Genomic DNA, 10,263 nt, shown 5'->3' with positions numbered 1-10,263 from the left:
CTGCTTTTATCCTTATTGTTCTGGGACAGATTTTTAACCAGCTTGCTCAAGGAGAGTCCTGGGAATTGTGTTTTCTGAATACATGTATTACGAGTGACAATTTGGGTGAAAGATTTTTAGGTCACACAACCTCTTTCCTTTGCCATGCAGAAGACTGTGCCTTTGTCTTCCAGGCTGTAGGATTCTGGAGGAGAAATCTGAGGTAAATGTGACTTTTTCTTTTCTTGCTGCATATTTATTTATAGGGTTCAGGTTACCTTTTAGAGATCAGAATTCTGCATGAGTAGGTCTGGGAGTAGTTCTTTTATTAATCCGCCCAACACGATGTTATTTAGCCTAGCCACATCCATTCCCCTTTCTTTTGGTGTCAGCAGCCCCGTCATCCTCCGGGAAACCATCTCTCCCTTACTTGCAGGTCATGTGGACACTGGATAGAGCTGACAGGCATGCATTCCCTGAGTGAGAGCATACGGCCAATGAAACCAATACCGCCATCCTTCTCAGCTGCCCAAGCTGATTCAATGGTGAGTACCTGACCCAAGCCCAGCCAATCAGAGTCTGAGGATTAACCCAAGGTTAATGTCACACAGGTATTAGAAAGGAAGAACTCTTTCCTCCCACCGGGCTTGGAAAGCTGGAAGAATATCAGTATGGAGTGACTGGGTGCCACCCCATGGGAACAACCTACCCAAGAATGAAGCCACCCAAGAGAAAGCCAGAGCTGGAGAAGCGGATTCCTAGTGAAACTTTGAGCTTCATTAGGTGAGCCAATAAAATCCCTCTCCTCTTTTGCTTAAGCCAGTTTGAGCTGGGATCCTGGCACAACCCAAAGGTTCCTGATGAAATACAGCTAGCATATTGAATTTTAAAAACAGGATTTTACTTAAAGCCAATAAATGTCCTATCTATGGCTCCTTCTACAAATAATTTTGTTCATTATTTTAGGAGCTCCTGTTATTTGTGGGTTGGCTTTTTGATATCTGTCTTTCAAAATTATTCTATTCTTTCATTTTCATTTCTTTGTCTTTTGCTTTTGTGTTCTAGGAAATTTATCTTCATCTTATCTGTTACTAATTTACTTCCCTGCAGTGTCCATTTGCATATCATGGCTTCCATTTTAGAGCTTAATTCAATAACCATGTTTTCCAGCCTAATAACATTTTTCTTCCACTTAGATTGTTTCCTTTTTATAATGGCTTGTTTTAGTCACACAGGTGTAATTTTTTTTTTAGCATCTAGCATATGACGTTCTTTGTTTTTTAATTGTTTTTCATGTTTATTTATTTTTGAGAGAGAGAGAGAGACAGAGACAGAGCGTGAGTGGGGGAGGGGCAGAGAGAGAGACAGAGATACAGAATCCAAACAGGCTCCAGGCTCTGAGCTGTCAGCACAGAGCCTGAAGCGGGGCTCAAACCCACGAGTTGTGAGATCATGACCTGAGCCGAAGTTGGACGCTTAACCGACTGAACCACCGAGGTGCCCCTGGCGTTATTTGATAAATAAAAAAAAAGTGAATAGAACTGTCATTTATTTTCTTGATCAATGATTTCCTTTATTATATTATTTAACTCCCCTTAGTCTACTTTGTCTTTATAGCATCTACTACCTGAAATAGAAAATAGACTGTAGATGGATGGATGGATGGATAGACAGATAGATAGATAGATAGATAGATGATAGATAGATAATCTCCCAGGACCTAAAACCATGCTTGGCACAAGTTGGCACTCAAGAACTATTTGTCAGACGTGTAGATGAATGATGTAAGCGCATTCATTTGCTCACAGCATCCCTGAGAAAGTTAACTAGCACAAAAAGATAGGCAACAATCCAGGGTAGCTGAGAGCTGTAAGAAATACATACATGATTAAAATCCAGATAAACTATTCAGATACAGTTATATACTCGAATGTGAGCCAGGTGTGGGCACAGAATATCACTTAGTGCTTTAAATGATCAGAACAGTTTCCACAGAGACACCAAGGATTGAGTGGAATTTGAGGAAGGGATACGATTTGGAAAAGAAAGGGGCTGGTGAAGTTTTCTTCCGAAAAGGATTCCTCTGGGACTCAGGCCAATGCACCCACTGCAGTCAGTGCCCATTCAGTCCTTCAAAGTCACAACTCCCATAAAGTCATGAAATTTCAGGGCCCAAATAGACGCTTTTAGAGTGAAAAATCCCAGCCCATCTTCTTTTCCTTCACTCCCAAATGAAGGTGCAGAAAGCAGCCGAGACTGGTTGAGAGAGGTTTGTTTGCCAGGGTTCTTCTCTCTTGTGTCTCTGATTCTTGGGTTGTTATGACAGGCATCTCTGATCAGGACCACTTTTAGGCACCAAATCCTCTCCTTATTGGGCCCTATACTATCCCTGGAAAGATGCTGACATCAGTAAAAGCTTACTGAGAGTAAAGATGCAGTCTGTGACTCAAATGATGCATACCTGTTGTGATAAATGTGCTTATCATCATTAATTACAATTTGAATGGTGCCTCTAGAATCGTGCAGTGTACAATTGAACAGCTGCCCTGGGCACTCTTGTTATGACTAAAACCTGCCCTAATTCCTTCCATCTCTAGTCACTTTCAGCTTCTCACTACACATATGATTCAAGGCACCCAACCTGGTGGGGACTGTAAGAAGACATAGAAAACAGATGAAAATCAAGAAAAAAACAAGTTGAAATGGTTAACATTGAAGCCAAGGAATGTCTGTGTTGGGAAGGACTTCATTGGCCTCAACTCTCCCAGTGCCGGAGTTCTCTATTGCCATGACTTGGACAGATGTCATCCAACTCGGCTCCGTGAATTCCAGAGTCTTCTGCAAACTCAGCGGGCAGGTGTAAATGACAAGCAACTCATATTTAAATATAATGAAAATAAATGTATGTAATATAGTTAAATTCATAAATCACTTCTGGATTTCATACAGTTAGATAGGTTCCTGTGCTGCTCTACAAGACAGATGAGAGGGGAACCTTTCTGAGCCTCCTGCCATGAAGGGAAGGGAGAGACAAAGATGACTTGGTATTATAGTGCTCAGACTGGTGTGATTTTTCCCTCTTACCCTGGTGGAGTGGCTCCCAAATGCCGATCCCTGGAGCAATGCTGGACTGGCTGCTCCAAAACCCCCAAAGAGCTTGATACAGTTTCCCAGGTCCAACCCCCCGAGAGCCTGAATTTAGCTGATCAGGGGTGAGGCCTGGGCATCTCTATTTTTTTAAAGCTTCAAATTATTTTGAGGTACATCCGGGCTGAAATTCACTTCCTTAGAGAGCTCAGCCTGGATAACCCCATTCCTGGTGATAAAAAACAAAACAAAACCAAAACCAAAAATGTTATGATCCCTAAAACTCATACAAGCAGATAGTTCTTATATCTTCTGGCAGAGTTTTCTGAAATCATGTTTTTTTTTTTTCTTTTACTACTGAAGGCAGTTTGAGTAATGCTTTCCTGCTCTCCCCAACCCAGCCATGCCCCAAAGCATCACCTGTCACACGCCTGTGACTGGGCCTCTCCATCTCAGCTTGCCCTCTTTGTTGCGGGCCAGCCAAGATGCTGACAGGAACAAAACTGACTTGTTTTTGAGAATAAAGATACAAGCGATGGCTGAGATGACGCACACATGTTCACGGAGGGAGACTCTCACATCCGACCTGCCTTCTTCCGTCCACAGAGAGTCACGTTGCTACTCTAACCACATCACTAATTCCGAAAGACGGGGACTCCTACACACAGCCTCCAGGTCAACGCTCCTGGTTGGGGCAGGCATCTGGAAGACATCCAGTCCCAAGTTCCTAGCACCTCAAGTTATCTCAGCACTAACTGCTAAAGCCCACGGCATAACTGCATTGTGGAAAGCAGTATTCTCAATTTGTAGAATCTCTGGGGTGCTTGTTGAAAAATGCCAACCCTCGGGCCCCACAAAAAACCTTCTGAATATCTGAGGTGGGGCCAGGAAACCTGCCTTCTGAACAAGCAAGCCCAGGTAATTCTGAACAAGGCTGATTTTGAACTTCACTCATTCAGGAAGGATGAAGGAAAAAGGAAAGGAAAAGTATGTAGAAAAAGGGAACAACTTCTTCCCTACCCTCCCAGGGCCATTACCATCTCATTGTGAGATCTTGGCCAGACATTCCCCTCCCTTTCGTGTGCATTGTCTTCCTTAGGGAAAGATCTTACCAAAAGATTGGTCTTTTTTTTTTTTTAAGGCTAGCTTGTTAACCTTGCATCGGGGTCCAGTTCTAGCCATTTGGGCAGAGGGGACAGAAAAAGGAGAAAGGAAAGTGGGTAGGAATATACAGGGAGAGAAGGACAGTGTTGGAAGAAAAGCCCAAGCTTGAGACATGCCTATGTAAAAAAAAAAAAAAAAAAAAGAGGAGGAGGAGGAAGAGAGGAGGAAGTGGAGGAGAAGAAAAGATAAGACAAAAGAAATCCATACCCCTATTATGTCACTTAGAATCAAATCATTAAGTGACGATTTATCTATTACATTCTTTTCCAATGAGCCTGGGTTGTAAAAAATCAAGTCAAAAAAAGTCACAGCTCCATCACTTATTGGGTAGGTGACCTTGGGCAGATGACGGAACCTCTCTGAGATTTAATTCCCTTATCTGTAAATTGAAGGTAATCACCTTATAAGGCTGACTGTTTATTTTAATGAGGTGATATATTTAAAGTGCCTAGAGGTGCCTGGGGTGCTCAGTCAGTTAACCATCCAACTCTTGATTTTGGCTCAGGTCATGATCTCATGGTCGTGAGATTGAGCCCCATGTCAGGCTCTGTGCTGGGAGTGGAGCCTGTTTAAGATTCTCTCTCTCTCTCTCTCTCTCTCTCTCTCTCTCTCTCTCTCTTTCCCTCTCTCTCTCTCTCTCTCCCTCTGCCCCTTCCATGCTTGTATTCCTTCTCTTGAAGAAAAGATAATGGAAATAATTAAAAAATTAAAATCAAATACCTAGCACAGGTGTTGGTCCACGATAGGCCGTCAAAACCCCTAGATATTATTAACAATATAACTCTGTAATATACATCTTTCTGCACTTCCCTCCCTTTGTTTCTTTTCACTTACTCCAGGCTCCAACTTGAATTGCTTACTTTTCTCTAAAGCCTTGATAAGCATGGGCTTTAGAGTCTAACAAAACTGGTCTACTCCTGTCGCTATCACCAACTTGAGCTATATGACTTTTGTGGGCCTCCGTCTCTTTGGTGAGGTGAATAGTAGCCACCTCACCAAGTTTCTGTAAAGGCCTAGTGCAACAATGCATGTGAGGGAGCCCAACTCCATGCTTGGCACTTAATATTCTCTCTCCTTCCTTCTCTCCTCCTTCCCTCCAGGCTCCGTATTCATCCATGCTCTCCACCTCAATGCCTTTGCTCATACTATCTCTTCCATCTGGAATGCCCTTTCCCCACTTTCTGCTTGTTGGAATTCTTCCCAAAGCCATATTCATACTACCCGATCCCAACAGACAAGATGCCCAGATAAACCACCCTCTATTAACAAATAGAGCACTCACTGAGGTCAGGCACTGTTGTTAGTGCCTAGGAGTGCAGAGATGATTGAAGTCTAATCCCTGAACTCAAAAAAAAAAATTCAGTTGACTAAACATGAGAACAAAAGTAATATTATGAGGTGAGAGTGGTAATAGAAGTTAAGTCTAAGGTGCTAGGAGAATACAGAAGAAGGGGCTTTGGGGTCAAATGGATCGGGGATGTCTTCACAGAGACAGGACCTTTGGGTTTGATGTGGATGATAAGTGATGTTTGACAGGCACAGAAGAGGAAAAATGTTGTCTAAGACTGTCCTGCAGATATGAACATCTGAGAGAGGCAGGAGGGCCAACATGGCTGAGAAAGGCTCATCTGGAGTAGGAAGAGGATGGACACAGGGCTGGAGAAGTAGGATGGGACCAGGGTATGAACAGTGTTGACTTCAACCTGGGAAAGCTCCCAAGAAGTTGGCTCCCTTCTACCTCTGCTTGGCATCTCAGGGCAGCAGAGAACAGACTTGCAGTCCCATGAGGAACAATATCCCAGGACAAAGCAGTCTCTGGAAATCACTCATCTCTAACCCTCATCATATCATCGGCTAAGAGGACATGGGGAATAAGACTGTAACTCAAAAGATGTATGGGTATACAGATCCCTTTCTGCTGGCCTTTTTTTTTTTTTAACTACAAATGTATTTTTCTTTTGATTTCTTAAATTCAATTGCAAAATCTAGAAAATCCCACTCTACTCACAAGGGAGTGAAAGTTGGAAGATTCGGTGCTTTCTGAGGAAGATTGCAATTTGAGAGTGAAAATGTCATCTCACCATCCAGCCATCTCTCTCCATGAGCCAGAGGTCAATGACCGCAGCACTGGTGCAATGCTTCATCTTGGGACCTTCTAGACTATGTTCCTGACCAGGTATTTTTGTTGGTCTCCAGGCTCTGCCTGGCCCCATGCCTAAAGTAGCAATCATTGCCTTCCAGATGCTGACTCTTGATACTTAACTTATGACCTCCTGGGTTTAGCACACAAGGCCAGGCAAGGTCCCTGGCCAATTTCACCATTATTTTCCCTCATGTTCCTTGTGCTCCAGACACACTGAATGCCTCACCATGTTCTAGACACAGTGGTGGTTTCACAGTGCTTGAAATCTGCTTTGTATGTGCCTATCTGGAAGGCTCTGACCACCATCACTCCCAGCTCCTTTCCCCTGTTCCCAACCCATCAAACACACTCACGTGTATAACTCACATTCTCCCTAGCAAATTTATACTCACCCTTCAAGTTCAGTCATGTGTCACTGATCTCAGTGAAACCACCCTCGGCAACCCCCTTCTCTCCTAGTAGTAAAACGACTCTCTCTTGGAAGTCTTGCAACTCTTCTCTGCCCTGGAATACAGTAACATATCTGAGGACTTCTCGGTGATTCCCAGGGAAGCTGGGCTCCTTGGGGCAGTGCTAGAGACTTACACATCTCTAGCCTAGCACCCAGCGTGAAGGTTAGGTCATAGTGAACACTGTTTGTTGATGGTCTCCACCAGTAACTTGGAACCTCAGTGGGGTAAGGACTCCCTTTGTCTTGTGTAGTGATATAGCCTCTGCACAGCCAAGACAGTGCTTGGTATGTAGGATGCACTCAATTAAAATTAGTTGAATTAATTAACTGGGTAAATTAATTGTATTTAATGAAATTGTGAGTGAGATTAAATGAAAGACTTGAGCAAGTTAAGTTTCCTGAAAATTGATTTATTTGGAGATTATCATAATTTAAACTACTTATTGATCACATGTTCAATTTTTGGTTTGCACGAGCTGTGAGATATACGAAGACAAATGAACAAGAAAGTTATGGATATGTGGGATGGTGGATAAGATTTTTATAACAGCAATATTGACACAAGGTAAGAAGCAATAAGTTCCATGGGAGAGGGGCAGATAAAGTGCTATGGGAACCCAGGGGAGAGGGGACTTCTCCCATAAGATTAGCTAAGGGTTTTCAGGGAGAACAAACCATTTGACTTGGGACACCATTTATGATGTGTCCCCAGTGTGACCCTGGTCCCCTGGATGTGGCTGATTGGAGGGTGGACACCTGACCTGGACTGAGCCATTAGTCTCTCTCCCAGGAACTGGGATTAGAGACTTCAGAGCATTCATCAATTTTTTCTGATCCTTTGAATTAAAGACAAGAGCCTCTGGCACTGTGTAGTTGCAGTCTTTTACAAACCGCTCAGAATGCAGAAAAATCAGGCCTGGGGAGAGAGCAGAATGCAGGAGTGCCGAGGAAAGCAGAAAAGAGTGGCCATGGGGCCTCAGTGAGTGAGAGACTGAGGCCTGGCTTTCTGATGATTCACGTTCCTGGTACCAGCCCCTCAGTGATCTGCAGCATCTCGGTCCATGAATCTTCTGGAACCCTCCAAGATCCTTGCAGTAAATACCCCTTCTCTGCTTCAGCTAGCTGAACTGTATCATTACAGCCAGCAAACCTTGGTGAAGGCTGGGTAGGTGTGAAGAAATGGGCCACGTCCAGGATGGAGGCTAATGAGGAAGGGATATGAAGGCATAATTTATTGGTCTTCATTTCCACTTCACATTCCCTCATTCCCCTGATTCCCCTCAGTCCAGAGCCCCCTCCGTGTCCTCTAAACCTGTCCCACAATCTAGTAGTGAAGAACCTGTGTGCCTCTAGCTAAAACAGCCCTGGCTGTTCGTGGATGTCTAGAAGCCCAGTTCTATAGACCCCTGGAATAAACTGGGTATCTTTGGTCCCAGAGAATGACTCTACCTCCAAGGTCCCTGTAGCAAAAGTGACTCACTTGATGGAACAGATCTAAGAAGCGTTGGCACACAGGCATGCTTACGTATGTCCACACACGTGGATGGTCAGGAGCTCATGGACTCGTATGTAAATAGTCACTTTGTATGTCTTTGTGGAATCGTATCGGTGCCTGCAAGCTTCTATCTATGGATAGAAATCATAGAGAGTCATCGTTACAAAGAAAGTACACTAAGCTCCTACCTTCTGGTGGCTTTGAGGTCTACTAAAGTGCACACCCGGCAACCTCTTTACAAAAACTTAACCCAGCTACTCTGAGCTGAATCACACCTTCAATCAAGGCTCATACTGTGTGGGAGGGCTCCAGGAGGAGAGGGTTTCACTGGTGTTTCTCAGGGGGTTGTGGGACTCTGACATTTAGCTGATTAGAGGGGAGGGGAGGGGACAGGTTTGATGGGGTCCTGAATCATATATGTTTGGAAGGGAAGCTCTCTAAGAAAAACATATCTAAATGTGTGTGTAGTTACTAATGTAATACTAGGTACGGGGCTTTGGGTAGGGCTGGTGCCAGTGAGAGACTCTGAAGCTTTAGTTTTATAGCTTCATAGGAAATTGACTTGGGGGTGGGGCAATGGGAGCTCAAACCTACACTTCACTTTTCTTTCGTCTGTGCTTGTCATTCCCATACAAATTGAAGTCCCTGGAGGACTGTAGTTCTGCAAAAGTACCACGTTGCTCACAGAGGTGATGTCAGGGCCATAGTGTGGGCTTGCACAAACCTCCTGCAGGCTGGAGAGGGTGAGCCTCAGTTACACTTGTCCACGTGAAGAACAGGAGCTGAGTAGCTTGAGAGGAAGAGAAACGAGCAGTTGCCACCACTCGCATCCAGCAGTTCCTAAAGTCTCTCATCCCGACCCCTTTAGTTCTTCCTCTCACGGATCTTCCTTCTTACTCTCCAGGTCACACAGTCCCTTCCTTTGGGGAGGGGGAAAGACTCACTTTCGTTTTGTACTGCCACTTCAAGCTGGGGTCTAGGGAAGCACCTTAGCTAAGAACTTGAGCTTGGAGTAGGGCCGTTTGGGCTTGAAGCCCAGCTCCACCACTTAGCTGAGTGACCTTGGGCAAGTTATTTCAGCTTTCTCGCTGACTTCCAGTTTCTTCTCCATAAAACCGATAAAATTAGACCCCACACCATAGGGTTATCGTGCAAATAATTCAAGAGAAATATCTAACACAGTCAATACTCATGAGGTTGACTCCCATGCATTCTAACTGACCAGCACTGTAGGCCAACAGCTGTTGGATTTTAATGCGCTGGTCTCCCCACCTTCATGAGAATCATGCCCTCTTGTTGGAGCAATCTCTTCCCTCACCCCTCCCTTTGAGGAACTCAAAGTATTTCTTAGATGTACTGCCTTGGGGCAGTAGACAAGGCAATTGGGATGATTCTCCCCATTTTATAGCCAACTAAGATAAGGCCCAGATTTGGTAAGGGCAGAGCCAAAGCTTAAGAAAGAGCACAGGCATATCTACAAGTGAAACCAAAGCCCCATGGCCCCTTAATACAGGTCTCCGAACTGCAAAGCAGGGTAGGACTGCACCTGTGGAAGCTTTGACTCTGCCTGGTACCTTGTTGGGGACAAAGGAGTAGGCAGCAAGTGATCCATAGGGAAGTCATCTGTCCCCACAACTTACAGCATGTGTGTTTTGCTTCCTCCTTCAATTCCAACACAGCACAACCAAACATAGAAGGTTCTGGTTTCCCTGAGCAGTCAAGAGGTCTGTGGCCCTGATCAGTCCTTAGCTTTGCCACTAGCTAGCTCTGAGATTCAGTTCTTTGTTTCTAAAATCAGAGATTGGGCACGATGACATCCAGGTGCTTACCTTGGTGCTTAGCTTAAACCTCTTCAGAAATTGCTTTATCTTAAAGTCATTTGGAAAAAGTCCCAGAATGTTGCACTTCCTATAAACTACTGCATCTTCTCTGGGTTTTCACTGT

The 10,263-nt window shown here is 44.4% G+C and overlaps 1 long non-coding RNA gene across 2 annotated transcripts; it reads right to left on the bottom strand.

The window, feature by feature from the left end:
• Nucleotides 1-7,228: 7,228 nt before the first annotated feature.
• LOC124510060 (uncharacterized) lies at nucleotides 7,229-9,478 on the bottom strand. 2 transcript variants are annotated; one of them, XR_006961587.1, is made up of 3 exons: nucleotides 8,914-9,478; nucleotides 8,305-8,450; nucleotides 7,229-8,026 (listed from the first exon to the last, which is right to left on the bottom strand). It is a non-coding gene; the product is annotated as an uncharacterized LOC124510060 (long non-coding RNA). The 2 variants fall into 2 exon arrangements; XR_006961588.1 differs by having other exon boundaries at nucleotides 9,005-9,478.
• Nucleotides 9,479-10,263: the final 785 nt, after the last annotated feature.

Source organism: Lynx rufus, unplaced genomic scaffold (assembly GCF_022079265.1).
Source record: "Lynx rufus isolate CCGP_SWC_20201006 ecotype Redwood Valley unplaced genomic scaffold, mLynRuf1.p SCAF_15, whole genome shotgun sequence".
NCBI classification, from domain to species: Eukaryota; Metazoa; Chordata; class Mammalia; order Carnivora; family Felidae; genus Lynx; species Lynx rufus.
The sequence above is the reverse complement of the archived record's forward strand: the minus strand, read 5'-3'. Positions and strand labels throughout refer to the sequence as shown.